The sequence below is a fragment of the Canis lupus genome, chromosome X (assembly GCF_048164855.1).
Source record: "Canis lupus baileyi chromosome X, mCanLup2.hap1, whole genome shotgun sequence".
In the NCBI taxonomy this organism is placed as follows: Eukaryota; Metazoa; Chordata; class Mammalia; order Carnivora; family Canidae; genus Canis; species Canis lupus.
The window spans coordinates 55,047,129-55,066,877 of record NC_132876.1 but is presented as its reverse complement, the minus strand read 5'-3'; the positions used below and the strand labels follow the sequence as shown (position 1 = coordinate 55,066,877).

The following is a 19,749-nucleotide window of genomic DNA, read 5'->3' as shown; positions in this document are numbered from 1 at the left end:
GGCATTTAACCAAGTGTAATGCACATAGTAACTGAATGCAAGAATGTGAATTATTAGTTTAAATCAGTGTTCATTTAATGATCACATACTATATACTCAGCAATGTGATTGTTTTGAGGGTGCAGAAAAAAGATAAAAAAAAACTTTATAGTTGCCTTTGATGTAGCTCACAGTTTAATTTAGAAGAGAAAAAATATGAAGCATCTTAGGATCAAATATATATATTTTTAAAGATTTTATTTATTTATTCATGAGAGACACAGGGACAGAGAGAGAGAGACAGAGACACAGGCAGAGGGAGAAGCAGGCTCCATGCAGGGAGCCTGACGTGGGACTCGATCCTGGGTCTCCAGGATCACGCCCTGGGCTGAAAGTGGCGCTAAACCGCTGAGCCACCCAAGCTGCCCAGGATCAAATATATTAATAAGTAAAAAATACCATGTGAAAATATTATATCCGTACTAAATATAAGAAGATATTAAAAGTGGGAATTAACTAGATATATGTGAGGTACAAGCAGATTGCCTTGAAGGGTTCATATTAGAAAATAATAAGAGAGAGGCAGCCCGGGTGACTCTGGTTTAGCGCCGCCTTCAGCCCAGGGTGTGATCCTGGAGACCCAGGATCGAGTCCCACGTCAGGCTCCCTGCATGGAGCCGGCTTCTCCCTCTGCTTGTGTCTCTCTCTCTCGCTCTTTCTCTCTCTCTCTCTCTCTCTCTGTCTCTCATGAATAAATAAATAAAATCTTAAAAAAAGAAAGAAAATAATAAGAGAGGGTATTAGAGAACACAGGATTGAGGGAGACTTTGAAAAATAATTTTATAAATTTAGATTTAATATAATAAGGAACAGCAATAGTTTCATTTATTTATACAAAAGAACATTAATCTGCTACCCACAGTGGTGAATATTTATTGACTGACAAAGATAATCAAATATAGCATTCAGCCACAAAAGCAGGTTACAAAGTATTATGTACATGAATTTATTCTTTTAAATAAAGGGCATAAATACACATTAAAATACCTGGAATCGTAATCAACAAGGTATTAACTATGCTTGGATGTAGGCAGTGCATTCCGTGGTTGCTTTTTAAAAATTATCTGGCAGATATATTTGGTTGACAGAAAAAAATATATATGTATACTTAAAAGTACTAAAAGTTTCAAGGACATAATATAAAAAGGTAATTGGGGTAGATTGCTTCAGCATCTGTATATAAGGATCTAAAACCAATGAGACATGCTAAGACGGTTGATTAGATAGTGAAAATGGCAAATTTAAGAGATGTTTTGGAGAATTAGTTTGACTACATTTCCAATTTAATTTGGGGGTTAAAGTAGTGAGACTGAAAACAGCACTGAAGTTGTGAGAAATACAGAAGAGATGTAAGTATCACTAATAGTTATGGGAAAACTGAGAAGGAAAATATCGAGGTAGAAGGTGGAAAGAGTGTTCATAAACTTTTGTAGGAAGTAGCATGTAAGGTAACTGGACATATGAGATTAGAGCTTAGAGGGGCACCTGAGTGGCTTGGTGGTTGAGTGTCTGTCTTTGACTCAGGTCTTGATTCTGGGATTCTGGGATGGAGTCCTACATTGGGCTCCCTGCAAGGAGCCTGCTTCTCCCTCTGCCTATGTCTCTGCCCACCCCACCTCTCTCTCTCATGAATAAATAAATAAAATCTTTTTAAAAAGGACTTGGAAAAGGGCTTAGCGGTCAAGGCCTAAATATAGGAGATATTGGATTGTGATTTGTTGATTTGTAAAGAGTATTAGTCTACATGGAGAAATTATGAAAATTAGTATATACAGTAGGCCTAAAGAAAGCCAAATGGAGGCTTTAAATGAAGTTCACCAAACTTTTCAATTTAATATATTCCTGTATTTTTAGAAGACATTTATTGGTTAAAAAAAAGATATTTATTGAAATGTGATATATATATATATATGATACAATTCATTCTTATTAGTTTTGAATTCAGTGATTTTAGTAAATTAATAGAGTTGTGCAACCATCACAACTATTTAGTTTTAAAAATTCTCCTTCATCCCCAAAAGTTCTATAGGACCCATTAACAGTTAATCCCTGCTTCCATGCCCAGACATAAACAAATACTGTTCTGTTTTTTGTCTGTACATTTGCGCTTTATGTACATTTCATACAAATGGAATCATATGATATTGGTCCATTGTCCCTAGTTTATTGTTCTTAAGGTATATCCATGTTGTAGCATGTATCAATAGTTTGTTCTATTTAATTAATAGTATTACATTGCATGGATAGATCATATTTCATTCATCAATTTACTAGATGATAAAAATTTTGATTTTTTTAAGTTTTTTGCTATTATTGGTAATGTTATGAATATTTACATACATCTCCTTGTGGGCATATATTTTCATTTCTCATGGTTATGTACCTAGGAGAAAAATTGCTGTTATACGCTAATATTGTGTTTAACTTCCTAAGAAACCGCCAAAATATTTTCCAAAGTGTCCATAACATTCCCATCAGCAATACACAAGTGGTCCACTTTCTTCCTATTCTCCTCAGCACTTGGTATCATTTGTCTTTTTGATTATAGTTATTTTAGTGGATATGTACCAGTTTCTTATTATAGTTTTGATTTACATTTCCCTAATGACTAATGATATTACATATTTCTTATATCCTATGTTAGCCATCCATATATTTTCTTTGATGGAATGTGTATTTGAATCATTTGCCTATTTTTAAAATTGAGCTTTTTGTCTTCCTAATAATTATTTAATTGTAAGAGTTATTCAGATATTCTGTATGTAAGTCCTTTATCTGATCTGTGATTTGCAAATATTTTCTTCTAGTCTGTGGCTTGTATTTTTTTTTCTTACTAGTGACTTTTGAGGAGCAAAAGGTGATAAAGATTAATTTATCAGCTTTTTTCTTCTATGGATCATGCTTTCAATATTGTATATAAGAATTTTCTGCCCTACCCAAGGTAATAAAGTTTTTCTTCTGTATGTCCTTCTAGAAATTTTGTAGTTTTAGCTCTTAAATTTGGGTCTGTGATTCATTTTGAATTAATTTTTATATATAGTGTGAACAGTCTAATTTTCTTCTCTACTTTTTCAATGTGGGTATCTAATTGTCCCAGCACCATATGTTGAAAGGACTGTCCTTTTTCCCATTGTCTTGGTACCTTTGTGGGAAATCAGTTGACTATAAATATAAGGGTTTATTTTTGAACTCCTAATTATGTTCCACTTATCTAAATGCCTATCTTTATACCAGTATCACACTATCTGATTAATTGTGGCTTTGTGTTAAGTTTTGAAATTGTGTGAATCCTCCAATTCTGTTCCATTTTTTCAAGCATGTTTTGGTTACTCTGATACCTTGTATTTCCATATAGATTTTAGGATCAGCTTGTCAATATCAATTTCTTCAAAGAACTGAACTGGTATTTTGATAGGCAGAACTATTGACCTGAATGAACTGGGGTTGGGAGTATTGGATCAGGTCCAGGGCCTAGTGCCACAGATTCCCACTCTTTGTCCACTAAGGTCAGCAATTTTTCAAGAATAAATGCTTCACAGATAGATGGATATATAATTTTGGTCAATTTTCAGAGTGTTGAAATGTTTGCTTTTGTTAACTTTTACCATATTTATAGTGGTTTGGGGGAAGATGATTTCCTGATTTCCTTACCCAGCCATAGCCAAAAGTATTACCATGTACTTTGAGAATCATGTATCATGTAACAAGTACCATGAACCATGCATAGTACCAGGTACCATGAGAATTTGTGTCCCAAGCATTTTCAACACCAAAAGCCCAGTGATAGGATATCTATTGAGCAATGCCAATTCAGTCAGAAAATATGTAAAACTACCACTTCTCTTGTAAAGAAAAAACATGTGAATATTTTTTGCATTGCATTGTGTGTTTAAAATTGTGATAAAAAGACTGAGATTAAGTACATAATTTAATTCAAATGAAGAGATATATAGAACAGATTCATATACGTATGTTTTTTATATACATGGTGCATTTTCAATGAGTTTAAAACAAATCTGTTCCCATATGCTTCTGAATATAAGATTCCAAAAATTTGTGTAAGTTAGTGATTCATCACTTACATGCAATACCCAGTGCTCCACACAGGTGTCCTACTTAGTACCCATTACCTATTTAACCCATCTCCTTGCCTACCTCCCCTTCAGCAACCATCAATTTCTTCTCTGTAGATTAGAGTCTATTTCTTAGTTTGCCTCTATTGCACCCCTATGTTCATTTGTTTTGTTTCTTAAATTCTGCATATGAGTGAAATCACATGGTATTTGTCTTTGACTGACTTATTTCACTTAATATAATACTCTGTAGCTCCATCTACATTGTTGTAAATGGCATAGTTTCATTGTTTTCTTTTAATGGCTGAATAATATTCCATTGTATCCATATACCATATCTTTTTCATCCATTCATCAGTCAATGGAAATTTGGGGTCTTACCATAATTTGGCTATTGTTGATAATGCTGCTATAAACATTTGGGTGCATGTATCCCTTAGAATCAGTATTTTTGTATACTTTGGGTAAATACCTTTAGTGCAATTGCTAGTAGGATAGTTCTATTTTAAAATTTTTGAGGAACCTCCATACTGTTTTCCATAGTGGCTGCACCAGTTTACATTACCAACAGTGTAAGAGGGTTCCTATTCTCCACATCCTTCCCAACAACACCTGTTGTTTCCTGTGTTGTTAATTTTAGCCTTTCAGACTTGTTTGAGGTAATATCTCATTGTAGTTTTGATTTGTATCTCCTTGATAACCAGTGATGTTGAACGTCTTTTTATTTGTCTGTTAACTATCTGTATGTCTTCTTTGGGAAAATGTCTCTTCATGTATGCTGCCCATTTCCTAACTGGATTATTTGTTTTTGGGGCATTGAGTTTGATATGTTCTTTAGGGATTTTGGATACTAATTCCTTTATCAGATGTGTCATTTGCAAATATTTTCTCCAATTTTGGAGATTTCCTTTTAGTTTTGTTTATTGTTTCCTTTGCTGTGCAGAAGCTTTATATTTTGATGAAGTCCCAATAGTTCATTTTTGCTTTTGTTTCCCTTGTGCCTAGAGACATGTCTAGAAAGAAATTGCTATGGCCAAATTCAAAGAGGTTGCTGCCTGTGTTGTCCTCTAGTATTTTGATGTTTTCCTATCTCACATTTAGGTATTTCATCCATTTTCAGTGTATTTTTGTGTATGATGTAAGAAAGTGGTCCGGTTTCATTCTTTTTCATGTTGCTGCCTAGTTTTCCCAAGAGCAATTTTTAAAGAGACTATTTTTTCCATTGGATATTCTTTCCTGCTTTGTTGAATATTAGTGGGCCAAATTGTTGTGGGTCAATTTCTGGGTTTTCTATTCTGTTCCATTACTCTATTTGACTATTTTTGTGCCAGTACTGTACTGCCTTGATGACTATAGCTTGAAGTATGGAATCATGATACCCCCACCTTTGATTTTCTTTATTTGGAATGGCTTTGGCTAATAAGAGTCTTTTATGGTTCCACACAAATTTTAGTACTGTTTGTTATAGCTCTGTGGAAAATGCTGGTGATATTTTGATAGAGATTATATTAAATGTCTAGATTGCTTTGAGTAGTATAGGTCTAGGCGTTTTAACAATGCTTGATCTTCCAGTCTGTGAGCATGGAACATTTTCCCATTTCTTTGTGTCCTCTTCAATTTCTTTCATAAGATTTCTTGGTTTTCAGAGTACAGATCTTTTATCTCTTTGGTTAGATTTATTTATAGGTATCTTACTGTTTTTGGTGCAAATGGAATTGATTTCCTTTTCTGCCGCTTCATTATTGGTGTATGGAAATGCAACAGATTTCTGTATGTTGATTTTATATTCTGCAACTTTGCTGAATTCATATATTAGTTCTAGCAAAGCAATTTTTTGGTGGAGTCTTGGGTTTTCTACATAGAGTATCACAGCATTGTAAATAGTGAAAATTTGACCTCTTCCTGGCTGATTTGGATGCATTTTATTTCTTTTTGTTGTCTGCTGAGGCTAAGACTTCCAGTACTATGTTAAATAATAATGGAAAGAGGGACACCTGGGTGGCTCAGTGGTTGAGCATCAGCCTTCAGCTCAGGATGTGATCCTGGGTCCTGGGATCCAGTCCTACAACGGGCTCCCTACAAGGAGCCTGCTTCTCCCTCTGTCTATGTTTCATCTCTGTGTCTCTCATGAATAATAAATAAAATCTTTAAAAAATAATAATGGAAAGAGTGTACATCCTTGTCTTATTCCTGGTTTCATGGGAAAGGCTCTCAGTTTTTCCTTTTTGAGGATATTAGCTATGGTCCTTTTGTATATGGACTTTATGATGTTGAGTTATGTTCCATCTATCCTTATCTTTTTGAGGGTTTTGATCATGAATGGATGCTGTATTTTGTCAAATGGTTTTTCTGCATCTATTGAGAAGATCATATGGTTCTTTTTTAAATAAATTTATTTTTTATTGGTGTTCAATTTGCCAACATATAGAATAACACCCAGTGCTCATCCCGTTAAGTGCCCACCGCAGTGCCCGTCATCCAGTCACCCCCACCCCCTGCCCACCTCCCCTTCCACCACCCCCAGTTCATTTCCCAGAGTTAAGAGTATTTCATATTCTGTCTCCCTTTCTGATATTTCCCACTCATTTTTTCTCCTTTCCCCTTTATTCCCTTTCACTATTTTTTATATTCCCCAAATGAATGAGACCATATAATGTTTGTCCTTCTCCGATTGACTTATTTCATTTCACTCAGCATAATACCCTCCAGTTCCATCCACTTCAAAGCAAATGGTGGGTATTTGTCGTTTCTAATGACTAAGTAATATTCCATTGTATACATATACCACATCTTCTTTATCCATTCATCTTTCGATGGGCACCGAGGCTCCTTCCACAGTTTGGCTATTGTGGACATTGCTGCTGTAAACATTCGGGGGGCAGGTGTCCCGGCGTTTCATTGCATCTGTATCTTTGGGGGAAATCCCCAGCAGTGCAATTGCTGGGTCAAAGGGAAGATCTAGTTTTAACTCTTTGAGGAACCTCCACACAGTTCTAATTGTTCGTTTCATTAATGTGGTGTATCACATTGATTGATTTATGAATATTGAAGCATCTCTGCAACCGAGGCATAAATTCCACTTGATTGTGGTGAATAAATCTTCTAATGTACTGTTGAATTTGATTTGCTAGTATCTTTTTGAGACTTTTTGCATCCATATTCATCAGGGATATTGGCCTGAAATTCTCCTTTCTAATGGGGTCCTTGTCTGGTTTTGGCATCAAGGTAATACTGGCCTCATAGAATGAGTTTGGATGTTTTCCTTCAATTTGCATTTTTGCAACAGTTTGAGAATAGGTATGAACTCTCCTCTAAATGTTCTTCCAGTCCGTGGAAGAACCTCCTCCTTCTAAATGTCTGATAGAATTCCCTTAGGAAGCCATCTGGCCCTGGACTTCTGTTCGTTGGGAGATTTTTGATTACTAGTTCAATTTCTTTGCTGGTTATCAGTCTATTCAAAGTTTGTATTTCTTCCTCTTTCAGTTTTGGTAGTTTATGTATTTCTAGGAACTTATCCATTTCTTCCAGGTTCTCCAATTTGTTGGCATATATTTTTTCATAATATTCTCTTATAATTGTTTGTATTTCTTTGGTGTTGGTTGTGATTTCTCCTCTCTCATCTGTGATTTTTATTAATTTGATCCTTTCTCTTTTCTTTTGGCTAAGTCTGCCTCAGGTTTTATCAATTTTATTAATTTTATTTATTTTTTTAAAGATTTATTTATTTATTCATTCAGAGAGAGTGAAGAGAGAGGCAGAGACACAGGCAGAGGGAGAAGCAGGCTCCATGCAGGAAGCCCAATGTGGGACTCGATCCCAGGTCTCCAGGATCACACCCCGGGCTGCAGGCGGCACTAAACCACTGTGCCACGGGGGCTGCCCAATTTTATTAATTTTATTTTTAAGATCCAGGTCCTGGTCTCATTAATATGTTACTCTTTGTTTTAGTTTCTATATCATTTATTCTTCCTCTAATTTTATTATTTCCCTTTTTTTATGCTGGCTTTAGGCTTCACTTGTTCTTTTTCTAGCTCCTTCAGATGTAAATTTAGGTTGTTTATATGGGATTTTTCTCACTTCTTGAAAGGTGCCTGTTTTGCTATTTACTTCCCTTTTATGACCACTTTTGCTGAATCACAAAGGTCTTGGACCATCATGTTTTAATTTTCACTTGCTTCCATGTATTTTTTTAATTCTTTATTTTCCTGGATGACCTATTCAATTTTTGGTAGCAAGTTGTTAGCCTCTGTGTATTTGTGGTCATTCCAAATTTTTTTCGTGGGATTGAATTCAAGTTTGATAGTATTGTGGTCAGAAAATATGTGGTCAGGAAATATGCATGGTATGATCTCAATTGTTGTACTTGTTGAGACCTGATATGTGACCTAGTATGTGATCTATTCTGGAAAATGCCCCATGTGCACTTGAAACAAATATACATTCTTCTGCTTTAAGATGCAGTGTTCTGAATAGATCTGTGAAATCCATCTGGTCCAGTGTGTCATTCAAAGCCATTCTTTCCTTGTTGATTTTCTGATTAGATTATCTGTCCATTGATATAAATATGATGTTGTAGTCCACTACTATTATTGTACTCTTATGAATGAGTTCCTTTATGCTTGCTATTGTTTATATATTTGGGTGCTCCCAAGCTGGAGGCATAAATATTTTCAGTTGTTAGATCTTCTTGTTGTATATACCCTATTATTATTATATAATGTCCTTCTTTGTCTCTTGTTACAGTTTTTGGTTGAAAATCTAGTTTGTCAGATATAAGTATTGCTACTACAGCTTTCTTTTGACATCGATTTGCATGGTAAATAGTTCTCCTTCCTTTCACTCTCAGGCTGCAGGTATATTTGGGTCTAAAATGAATGTCTTGTAGGCTTCATATAGATGGGCTTTGTTTTTTATCTATTTTGACACCCTATGTCTGTTGATTGGAGTTTTTAGTCCATTTACATACAGAGTAATTATTGATGGATATGTATCTTGTGCCATGTCATTGCTTGTTTTGTCATTGTTTCTGGAGGTTTTCTTTGTTCCTTTCTAGTGTTTATTACTTTTCATCTTCCCACTCAAAGAATCCCCTTTAATATTCCTTGCATAGCTGGTTTAGTGATCACAACCTCCTTTAGTTTTTGTTTAACTCGGAAAATTTTTCTCTTTTTGTATTATCAAAGATAGCCTTGCTGGATAGAGTATTCCTGACTGCAGATTTTTTCCATTCAGCAGATTTGATATATCATGGCATTCTCTTCTGTCTTACCAAGTTTCTGTGGAGAGATCTGTAGCTAGCCTTTTATGGGTTTTCCCTTGCAGTTTAGGGACTTCTTTTGTCCTACTATCTTTAGGATTTTTTCTTTATCATTATATGTTGCCAATAACTACAATATGTCTTGGCATTGGCCTCTTTTTGTTGATTTTGATGGGCGTCTATATGCCTCCTGGATTTGGATGTCTGTTTCCTTCCCCCAATTAGGGAAGTTTTTAGCTATTATATCCTCAAATAAATCTTTTGCCCCCTTTTCTTTCTCTTCTTCTAGGACTCCCATGATAGGAATGTTATTGTGTTTGATTGAAGCACTGAGTTCCCTATATCTATTCTCATGTTGCATAATTCTTCTTTCTCTCTTTTGTTCAGCTTCATTATTTTCCAATTTTCTATCTTCTGTATCACTACTTTGTTCCTCTGCTTCTTAAATCCTTGTGGTCACATTGCTGCTGTGTTTGGCTACTCTGTTCCTGGGGTCATTTGTCTGCAGAGTTTCTCCTTGCCTGCAGTGGGTAGTATTTGGACCTTAGCCAGAGTTTGGCAAGTTTTAACTAGGTGTACTCTGGTCTGCTTGTTAAGTGAGATCTGATGCTACTTTCACTAGAACTGATGTCCCGCAGAACTCTCTCTCTGGGAGATATAGTGCATGCTACAGTTTCTCCTGTTCTTCTGGGAAAGGGACCCACTGCCCTGAGACTTAGGCATACTTGCCTGAAAACAGCAGTATCAGCAAAGTGTAGGGGTGCAGACTTGATGTAAGCAGGTTAGGCTGCCAGTGTAGGCTCTGTGCCATTTACTGAACCTGGTTCATGCTGAGGGGCAGGGGATGAAAATGGTGCCAGCAAGCTCCTTTGTCCCCAGAGAGTGATCTCTGTGGCTACTGCTCTCAGATACACACTTCCAGAGGAGCAAATAATCTGCCCTTATATGACCCAATCATTTTGTAGATATCTGTTTTTAAGCTGTCTCCCAAGTTGCTTGTCTGCCTGGAGCAGTGCAGTGTACTTTGGGCTCTATCCCAGCCAAGGCTGCTGCCGTTTAAAACTCCAAACTTCAGGGACATGCTGTGGCAGAGGCCTGCACTGACCTTCTAGGGGAGGGTCTTGCTGTACTGAGATGAATGCGGGTTTGACAGAGAAAGGCAGTTTCATCAGAATGCAGGGGCATAGGATTTGAAGCAATCAGACTAAACAACCAGTGTCAGGGTGAGAAGCCTTCAGCAGGTGTCTCTGTTGCCTATGCTGAGTGGCAGGGGAATGAAGTAACTCCCCCTGGCTCTTTTGTCCCTGGAGAGGCATCTCAGGGAACACCACCTTTCACAGACATTCTCCAAGTGGAGGGAACAGTCTCTCCCCAGTGCACCTTAGGATCCTCCTTTCACACCATGTGCCACAGGGTTTTTTGCCTACCTTCTCTCCAGTGCCCTCAGTTCTATCTCCCAGCCAAGGCCATAGACCTTTAAAACTCCAGTATTTGAGCCCTGCTGGTTGCAAAAACTTAGAAAAATCGGACCCTCTTATTTTCCCAGTGAATGGCTTTAGAGAAGCCTTCCCCTTGTGTGTTTTCCTTTGTGCTCCTCTCTTTCTCTCTTGCCTTTCTCTGCAACCAGGGCTCCCTCCCCTCCACAGCAGCTGCAATTCCATTTCTCCTCCAAACCACATCTTTGCACATCTTGCCTTCTTTGATATGGCCTCTTCTCTCCCTCTAGTTGTGGAGTTTGTTCTGTTAGTCCTCAGGTCAATTTCTTGGGTATTTAGAGTGATTTGATAGTTACCTACTTGTATTCAAGGGATAAGATGAGCCTAGGTTCCTCCTACTATGCTGCTATCTTAGCTCTTCTGTATATGTTTGATCCCACAGGAAATAGTAGATGAATAAATCATTGCTACCCTACTGAAATTCTCTATGTAGTGTCAGGGTCTAAACTAATTGAAGTATAAAGCAGACATCTAAATGTGCATCTCTTTTAAGCCCTGGGTGCATATAGTCAACTGTCTATTCAAAATCTCTACTTGATGGGATGAGCACTGGGTGTTATTCTATATGTTGGCAAATTGAACACCAATAAAAAATAAAATAAAAGAAAACTCTACTTGGATATCTAGCAGAAATCTCAAAATTAACGTTCAAAAACAAATTTGCTCACCCACCCTTTGCACTTATTTTCTTTAGTGAGCCCCATCTTAATAAATGGTACTTCTCTCTGCCAAATTTTAGATACTTGGTAGTTACCTTTGATTCCTTTTCCTCCCTTACCTCATCTCCAATCACTCTCTGAGTGCTCTTAGTTCTACCTCCAAAATAGTATCTTCCCATTTGTCTCCTACTCTAGTTCCAGCAGCCTAGCCCAGACCATTATCATCTACTGCCACTACTGTATTCTAAATTCTCATAATTGGACACTGCCTAACTCAGCACCCTGCATTCCTTCTTAGCCCACTAATATGATTTCTCTATACAAGGGCACAATGATCTTTTAAAGATGAAAGTATGATCACATCAATTCCCTGCTTAAAATTTTCAGTGGCTTCCCACTTGGCAAACAGTGTGCTCAATTAAGGGTATAATTTAAGAGCTATGGCACTCTAGCCCCAACTTAGTCCAAGTAAACATCATCTCTCTCACCTAGATTAACATTTCTTTTGCATATAACCTTACTTACCTCCTATTTATTATCCATATGATAGAATTATTTTTCTAAAATACAAATTTGAATATATATCTCTTTCTCCTTTATTCTAAACTCTTCCCATGGCCTTTTGGAAAAAGTTCAAAATCTTTAATATTGACCACAAGGTCCTTTATGATCATGCTCCTGCCCATTTCTCCAGCATCATTCCATGCCACCATAATCATTGATCATTATCCTTCAGTTATATTGTCCTAATGTTTCTTGAAGCCAAGCTAACTCCTATTTCAGTACCTTCATATATATTTTTCTCTCTGTCTTGAACAGGACCCCATCCACTTTACCTGGCTAAAGACTATTCATCTTTTGGGTCTTATTTTAAGTCCTACTTTCAAAGAGAGATCTTCCCTGATCCTGTAGACTAAGTATTAGTTATATGCATCAAACTCTATACATTTTCTTTATAGAACTATTACAGTTTTAATTATGTAGCTCTTTGTGGATTATTTATTTAATATGAGCATTTCTAAAATCTATGAGTTTAGAGACCATAGGCATATTGTAAGGTCACCAGCACTATCTAGGACGATGCTGGGCAATAGTAAGCACTCAATAAATATAGGATGAATAAACATGCCACAAGAATAAAAGAGAAAAATAAATTATTTCCATCTAGGAGGATCTGGAAAATCAGGAATTAAAGGAAATATGTGTTTAAAGCCAAAGAGTTAGGAAAGTTCTTGTAATATTTGAAGAATAGTAAGCTACCTTTTGTAACTAAAGCATAAGGATTTCAGTGATATATGGAGTGACTGAATCAGAATATTTTTTAGGGAAGGTAACTAGAATTGGCAGTGTGTAAGATATACAAGACATAGAAAAGAGTACGAATATGTATACAAGTAGGACATACTTGGTGCATAGCATTTGCATAACAAGCTATATTATGCATAGGGCCCTCCTAAAAGGTTACAATTATGTGTGTGTAATGTCACTCTGATACATATTATTTCATTTCAAATTTTTCATTGAAATTTTTGTTAAATATGGTTGTAGGTCCTCCCATTATGCCCTCATGATATTATAATTCTTAATACTAACAATTCTAACAATATGAAATTACATTAGCCTGACATATTTACCTTTTTGAAGTATGTTCACATATATTACCTTATTTGATTTTGACCAAAACTCATAAACTAGAGACAGCTTTTCTCATTTTATCAAAGTGAAAACTGGACTCACAGAGGCTAAAAGACCATCCTAAGTTTATATAACTAGTATATGCAAGATGGAGCATTAGATCTTTTTTCCTAAGTCCAAGGTCATTCTCAATTCAGCACATATCCATGCATTTCAGCACTAATTTAACTGTAATTACTTTTTATAACTAATGCTTTTTATAAGGACTTCTTTAACAAGTTCTTATAACTTTGAAGTAACAACAAGGTTAGCATTTGCTACTTTCCAGTTGCTCTTTTGAAATATTTCCACAATTTATAAGGCCTGAAAAAAGGTTGAACAAATGATTATATAGATAAATGGATTACAAATGTAATATTCATTAAAGTTCAATGTTAGTTATTTATTAAAAATAACACCTATAGGGACGCCTGGGTGGCTAAGTGGTTGAGCATCTGCCTTCGGCTCAGGGTATGATCACCGGGGTCCTGGGATTGAGTCCCATTTTGGGCTCCCCACAGGGAGCCTGCTTCTCCCTCTGCCTATGTCTCTGTTTCTCTCTGTGTGTCTCTCATGAATAAATAAGTAAAATATTTTAAAAACCCTATTATTTTAGACCTTTTAAAAAATCTAGGGGCTATTTTAAAAGAGAAAGAATGAGTATCTATGTAAAAGAATTGCATTGGGTTGGTAGAACAGGGATCATCTCATTATCTTTAGAAGCTGAAGAAAGGATGGAAACGAGTAGAGATGCAAAAAGATGGAAATGCAAATATGATTCAACATCTTTTGAGAAAGATGATACAGCATGTGTATTGTTTAGAGTAATTTTGTTCAGAATGTCTTTTTAAGACTCATTTTTAGAGCAATTTTAGTTTTACAACAAAATTGAGAGGGAGGTACAGAGATTTCACATATACTCTCTGCCTTCCATACCTGCATAGCCTCCCCCATTATCCACATCACTCACCAGGATGTTTTTTAATTTTTTCTGGAGGATGAGCCTATACTGACACATCATAATTATCCAAAGTCTATAGTTTACCATAGAGTTTTCTTCAGATGTTTATGGGTTTGGACAAATGTATAATGACATATCCACTATTATAGTATCATACAGAGTATTTTCACTGCCTTAAAAATCATCTGTGCTCTGCCCTTTCATCTCCCCACCACTAGAAACCACTGATATTTCTATTGCCTCCATAGTTTTACCTTTTTCAGAATGTCATATAGTTACAGTTATACAGTATATAGCCTCTTCAGATTGGCTTATTTTCCTTAGTACTATGCATTTAAGTGTCCTTCATGTCTTTTCATGCCTTGATAGCTTATTTCTTTTTAGTGCTGAGTAGTATTCCAATGTCTCAATGTACCACACTTTATTTATCCATTCACATACTGAAGGACATCTTTGTTGCTTCCAAGTTTTGCCAGTTATAAATAAAGCTGTTATAAACATCTGTGTGCAGTTATCTGTGCAGACATAAGTTTTCAACTTTTTAAATATATATGCCAAGGAGCACAGTTGTTAAATCATATAGTAATAGTATATTTAGTTTTGTAAGAAACTGCCAAACTGTCTTCCTAACTGGCTATACCATTTTACTGTTCCACCAGCATTGTATGTGAGTTCTTGTTGCTCCATATCCTTGCCAATGTTTGGTGTTGGTGTTTTAGATTTGGGCATTCTAATAGATGTGTAATGTTATCTCATCGCTGTTTTAATTTACATTTCTCTGATGGCATATGTTGTTGAACATCTTTTTGTAAGCTTATTTGGCTTTTTTTTATATAGTGTCTTTTTAACACAGAAGGAAGTCTTAAAAATATTTTCCAATTACCATAATATAAGGGTTATAATGTAAAACTTCTGCTCTGATACTTTTAACATTAGAGTATAGTATAGATAGCATATTGAATATTCTTTTTTTAATAATAAATTTATTTTTATTGGTGTTCAATTTGCCAACATACAGAATAACACCCAGTGCTCATCCCGTCAAGTGCCCCCCTCAGTGCCCGTCACCCATTCACCCCCACCCCCCGCCCTCCTCCCCTTCCACCACCCCTAGTGCGTTTCCCAGAGTTAGGAGTCTTTATGTTCTGTCTCCTTTTCTGATATTTCCTACCCATTTCTTCTCCCTTCCCTTCTATTCCCTCTCACTATTATTTATATTCCCCAAATGAATGAGAACATATGATGTTTGTCCTTTTCCGATTGACTTATTTCACTCAGCATAATACCCTCCAGTTCTATCCACGTTGAAGCAAATGGTGGGTATTTGTCATTTCTAATGTCTGAGTAATATTCCATTGTATACATAAACCACATCTTCTTTATCCATTCATCTTTCGATGGACACCGAGGCTCCTTCCACAGTTTGGCTATTGTGGACATTGCTGCTATAAACATCAGGGTGCAGGTGTCCCGGCGTTTCATTGCATCTGTATCTTTGGGATAAATCCCCAACAGTGCAATTGCTGGGTTGTAGGGCAGGTCTATTTTTAACTCTTTGAGGAACCTCCACATAGTTTTCCAGAGTGGCTGCACCAGTTCACATTCCCACCAACAGTGTAAGAGGGTTCCCTTTTCTCCGCATCCTCTCCAACATTTGTGGTTTCCTGCCTTGTTAATTTTCCCCATTCTGACTGGTGTGAGGTGGTATCTCATTGTGGTTTTGATTTGTATTTCCCTGATGGCAAGTGATGCAGAGCATTTTCTCATGTGCGTGTTGGCCATGTCTATGTCTTCCTCTGTGAGATGAAACAGAATAGAGAATCCAGAAGTGGACCCTGAACTTTATGGGCAACTAATATTCAATAAAGGATGAAAGACTATCCACTGGAAGAAAGACAGCCTCTTCAATAAATGGTACTGGGAAAATTGGACATCCACATGCAGAAGAATGAAACTAGACCACTCTCTTTCACCATACACAAAGATAAACTCAAAATGGATGAAAGAGCTAAATGTGGGGATCCCTGGGTGGCCCAGTGGTTTAGCGCCTGCCTTTGGCCCAGGGCGCGATCCTGGAGACCCGGGATCGAGTCCCACGTCGGGCTCCCAGTGCATGGAGCCTGCTTCTCCCTCTGCCTGTATCTCTGCCTCTCTCTCTCTCTCTCTCTCTCTCTTTCTCTGTGTGACTATCATAAATAAATAAAAAAATTAAAAAAAAAGAAAAGAAAGAGCTAAATGTGAGACAAGATTCCATCAAAATCCTAGAGGAGAACACAGGCAACACCCTTTTTGAACTTGGCCACAGTAACTTCTTGCAAGATACATCCACGAAGGCAAAAGAAACAAAAGCAAAAATGAACTATTGGGACTTTATTGAGATAAGAAGCTTTTGCACAGCAAAGGAAACAGTCAACAAAACTAAAAGACAACCTACAGAATGGGAGAAGATATTTGCAAATGACGTATCAGATAAAGGGCTAGTTTCCAAGATCTATAAAGAACTTATTAAACTCAACAGCAAAGAAATAAACAGTCCTGAAATGGGCAAAAGACATGAGCATATTGAATATTCTTAAGCATTCTTTACAAATTTATTGTTTATATTTTCAAAATTCCAAGTTTCTTATTGTTTTAAAGATTTTATTTATTTATGAGAGACATGGAGAGAGAGGCAGAGATATAGGCAAAGGGAGAAGCATGCTCCCCACAGGAGCCTGATGTGGGACTCCATCCCTGGACCCGAGATCATGCCCTGAGCTGAGGACAGACACTCAACTGCTGAGCCACCCAGGCATCCCCCAAGTGTCTTATAAAATCAGTAAAGTGGTGTTAGAATTTCCAGGTGACATTAAGAAAAATGAAAAGCCACAGTAAGATAAGCCACTTGCAGAATTAACCAGTGAGATTGCTTGTTAGTAGGTAATTTGATTCAGAAACACCAGAAGCTTTGGTTGAGTTTCAGGGAAGCATGCATAGAATGTGATGATAAATTAGAAAGGTAAAATCTAATCATTTAACAGAAGACTGAATTACCAGAAAAAATTACTATATTAGGAAAAATTGGAGAGCTAGCTGTGAGTTTCCAGCAATGTCTAGGAAAGGAAATTTCCTAATTATCAAATTGGAATAGTCTAGTCCCTGACCCAATGGTGGAGATGGGTAGGCAGATCAAATTAAATCTTGAAGCAGTAGTCATTGAGAATATCTACTGACTACTTTTCTAATGATTCCTGGCTCACCGTGGTAATTTATTATTATAATTTTTATATGTGTATTATCTGATAAATTCAGAATATGCTGGTTATCAAACTGAATATCCCTGTGTTTACAGTATTTCCCATTATAAACTAATAGTTGGGCATTCTGTTTTATATGTTGTCTTGTAACTGCAGTTTGAATTAACCTCCCCAATCCAGTACTGCTAGAACACTGATCAAGTACTAAATAGTATCTACACAAAAGGAAGCAAATATTATGTCTGTGTGGAAGGACACATGGGTGACATCCATTTGTAATCAATAAAACAACTAGGTAGTGATACAGAATATGCCTATTTTTCCTATTTCTACTCTTTATTAAAATTTCCCTTATGGCAATGGTTTTTAGACTTTAATTTATAACATAATAACCTAAGGAAATTGTTAAAATTACAAATTCCTAAATTTCATCCACTGCCAGAGATTTTTGATACACGTAATCCAGGATGGAACATAGGAATCTGCATTAAAAAAAAATCCTATATGATTCTGATCTTGAAGGTTAGTAGACTATACCTTAGCACCACTGTTCTACAGAGAATTTTACTCTCTCTAAATAAGCCTGTGGTGCTTAAAGCATTCTTCACTACTGGGCAAAATTTCATTGGTTTCTATTAGGTTTATGTTAATTGGCTAAATCAATAACATCGGAGCTAGTTCCAGGCTTCTGATTGGTCAGAACTGTGTATGCAAATTACAGCAAGCATTGAGGAAGTAGAAGATAACAGCTTTATGGGGATAACTGATTTGGGGTGGGGCTACGTGAAGACAAAATGGCTGCCAGCTTCACGGTGCCATATGCTCCAAGGTGCAAAACAGAAAATAAAATCCGTTGAGGAGGCCTTTGCTGTTCAGGAACAGAATCAAATAAGTAAGTGTTTATGCCAATGAGTAGCCTAGGGGATATTTTCCCACTACCAGATCTCTCCATTAGTCACCTCAAGTAAAACAACCAATGTAAAAGCGACGTGGTTCCTGTGGAACTCAACATTAGGCCCGTGTCTTTCTCTAAGATCCAGATGATTGCTGCTTCTAAACTCCTATTAGGTAGAAATTTTTGAGTTCCCTCTGGAAATGAGGAACTATTTAATTGAAGATGTGCAGTTGGAAAAATGATTCAGGAGATGGAGGGAGGGGAAAGTTCTTACTTAGGTAATCAGTGAAGAGTGGTATAGGCTAGTGTTGTAACAAGGAAGCAACACAACTAGGGTTTAAATCCATCAGATTCCAAAGTCATTTTACCTCTTTATTAGAATTTTCTAATATTATTATGCATAAGAGTCACCTGAAGTTTGTGTTAAAAATATAAGTCCATGACCCCTGGAATTCTGAAGTCCAGAAATCTATATTGTTAACAAGTATCCTAGATGGCTGTGATACAAATGGTCAGTGTACACTCTGAGAAACATTTTCTCAGAGCAATGGTTCTTGAAGCTTTTAGTTTCAGGATTCCTTTACTTCATTACAAATTACTGAGGACCCCAAAGAGCATTTGCTTATGTGGTAAACAGTAAATAATATCGGATAAATAATAGCTATTGATACTTATGGTATTAAAAATGAAAACTGAGAAGTGTTTAAAATATTTATTAACTCATTGAAAATACCAGTTAATAAGACCATTGCATTTTAACTGGATAACATTTTAGGAAAAGTAATTGTATCTTCCAAATTAAAAATATGTAATGAACAGAGTGTATTATTTTATATTTTTAAATCTCTTTAATGCTGACTTAATAATTCTCATATATGTTTCTACATTTAATCTATTGTGACATGATGTTTTGGTTGAAGTATATTAAAGGCCTCATATAAATAACATAGTTGGAAAAATGAGAACCTTGCAGACACCCTGAGAGCATGTTGGAGAACCCCATGGGTCCTGACACCACATTTTGAGTTACAATTTTAGAGTAATATCTGTTTGTTGCTGTCAGGAAGGTTTATGTTGGGCAGTCCATTTTGGTTATAAATGTTGAGAAATATCAAGGAAGGTAGAAAGTTAATGTATTCCAAAGATTATTTTAATTTTGTTAAATTATTTCATAAAATTTACTCATATTTCTTTTATTAATTTACTCTGTCAATTTGAAAGCACTATAGAAATATAAAGTTAGGAGTCCAGATGTTGGAGCAGAATTTTCTTTAAAGAAATTGAGTTTCAGAACAATGATTCCATTGAAGGTAGAGAAATTTCAACAATAGGGAAGAATACATTAGGTGACCAGTTATAAGTAGGAAAAGTGTGATAACAAGGAGCAATCTATAGTTATTTACAGTAGTTATTTACAGTTGATTAAATAATTATAATGGTGAGAAAGTGCTAATAATAA

General features: G+C 36.2%; 1 protein-coding gene across 2 annotated transcripts in view; it reads left to right on the top strand.

The window, feature by feature from the left end:
- FAM133A (family with sequence similarity 133 member A) overlaps nucleotides 1-19,749 on the top strand; it is a 90,334-nt gene that overhangs the window by 31,980 nt on the left and 38,605 nt on the right. The window contains exon 1 of one of the 2 annotated variants that reach the window (XM_072818175.1): nucleotides 18,153-18,287. The exons of the other annotated variant lie outside the window; for it this stretch is intronic. The gene's annotated coding sequence lies outside the window, so the exon portion shown is untranslated. Of the gene's footprint in view, nucleotides 1-18,152; nucleotides 18,288-19,749 lie in introns of those variants that run through there. 2 annotated transcript variants of the gene reach the window in all.